Here is a 2,254-nt window from a genome sequence, read left to right as displayed (position 1 = left end):
TTCTGTCATAATATCGAGGAATATTTTGGCCTACTAGCGTTTTTTGTAGGTTAAATTTTTTTTTCATATCACTGTTTCCTTCATTTCTTCTTTTGCCATCAACTTGCCAAAAGCCTCTGATCTTTTCTTTTTTTCTTGGTTCATCCTTGAGGTTTTCTGTAGATACTCACCAGTAAGTCCTTTATATCTTGTGATTTTGCTTCATTTATTTGTGTCTTTCTTCCTCTTCTTCTTCTGTTTTCTTTCTCTGGTTGCTATTTCACTTTGCTAAATGGAACCTCTAGAAAATGTTAGCCCTAAGAATTCCAGAGAGGAGTTTGACCAAACTCTCTCTCAAAATCTCACTGGCAATTCCCCTGGTAAAGAGGCACCCTCTTCTAATAAGGGAAAGGGTGAAAATCTAAAAAATTTCCCCAAGGATGGTAAGAAAAATCACCACATCTATCCTTCTGCCATGGACCTTCCTCGCCTCAAAAACCTTAAAGCTCGGTATACCATCCCCTTTGAATTCATCCTTAAGGAATGTCCCGAGCATTTTCTTGATAACAGCACTCCTTAGGTAAACCATGTTGTATGAAGAGCACTTTAAAAGACAATCTTAGGTTACCTTTATATCCTTTTATTAAAGTTTTGATCTTAGATAATAATATTTCTATAGCTCAACTTCATCCCAACTACATTCGTCTTCTAGTTGCTTTTAAGCAATTTTGTAAAGATTTTAACTTGGTTTCTACTCTATACTTCTTTTTCACCTTTTATTTAGTTGCTCGGGCAGTTGAGTATGCTTTTATTTATTTTAGGGTCCGAGCTAGTCACAAAATTTTAGATGGTCTTGTTTCTTCAATTCATAATTGGCAAGATCAGTATTTTCTTGTCTATAATCTATCAGACTTCACCAATCTTCCAAGGACATGGCATGTACTGCCTACTCGAAAACAACTAAAATTAAATCTTAGGGAGGACCTAAACAACTGTAAAGTCCTATTGAATGTTATAAAATAAGGGACTCCTCTTGCTATTACTCCTCTTATTTCTCAATTTTTAGCCGAACTTGAAACATCCGAACAGGAGAGAGCTGAGCAAGGTGACAACTCTTCAGGTACACCTACTCAGCCCTTTGCTTGTTCGGTTATTTCTTATACCAATTATGTTTCTATAATTTGATCTTTTTATTTCCTTTTTCCTTTGATTTGAAGCAGCTAAAGAAGATCAAACTTTACAAAGGCAAGAGGTCTGCTACCTCGTCCTCAGCCCCGCCTGCTCCTCCACCTGCCCAGCTCAACACGATACTCCTAAGAATAGTGCGACTTTTCCAGACTCAAGCTCAAAGCTGCCGATTGAAGAACAATCTTTAGCAATACACCCTCCTTCATCCTTTAGAAATCATGAAAAGCATCCTCGAGAGATAGACGAGGATGATAGTATGGATGTTGGCATTCTCACTGCTAACCACTGTCTTGATCCTTGGCCTTTCTTAGAGAAAAAATATAGGGTGGGACCGACTGTTCAAACACCTCCTTTAGCTGTAGAGCTTGTTGTCCTGTTAACTTCAAAGCTGACCTTAAGGAGCTCAAGAACATCGATCCTTTTGAGTTTCATGCTCTTCAAATGTCTCTCATCCTTCAGGAAACTTTATCTCTTATCAACCGTCCTTTTTTTATTTTGCTTGTATTAATACACACTCGAACTTACAGGCTGTGACATTAGGTAACGCTCAAAAAAATTATGAGAGGTAGCTGAGCGAGCAGGCTTCCCATGATCGCGTGATAGCCGAGATTGCTCAACATATCCTTCAAAAACAGTCTGAAGAATTTACTGCTCGAGAGTGAAAGTGGGAGGGCAAGGCTCAAGCTGCTAGCCTAAGCTAAGAATGCTACTACTCAGCTTAGCTCAATCGTGGCTGAGAAAAGAACTGCCGATCTGTGCATTGCCGAGTTAGAATTGGAGTATGCATCGCTTACCTCTAAGCTTGTTGATCAGACTTCAGTTAATGAGAAGCTGGAGGTTGAGAAGGACAACTTCTACTTGGAGATGTCATTTCTCCTATCCAGTTATGAGGAAGCTATTAAAGAGGCTATGAAGGCTAAGTTTCCGGATGCTGATCTATTCTTCTTGGAAGAACTGAACATCGAGGAGATCGGCAATAAAGCCCGGGAGCGAGCGGCTAAAGGAGCTGAGGATGGACAGTAAGTGAGAGCCGAGATTGCTAATGTAGTTCCTTCTTCGAGAGATGATCTAATTGTAAAGGGTGATC

This window comes from Ricinus communis, chromosome 8, assembly GCF_019578655.1.
Source record: "Ricinus communis isolate WT05 ecotype wild-type chromosome 8, ASM1957865v1, whole genome shotgun sequence".
NCBI classification, from domain to species: domain Eukaryota; kingdom Viridiplantae; phylum Streptophyta; class Magnoliopsida; order Malpighiales; family Euphorbiaceae; genus Ricinus; species Ricinus communis.
Note: the sequence above shows the minus strand (reverse complement) of the source record.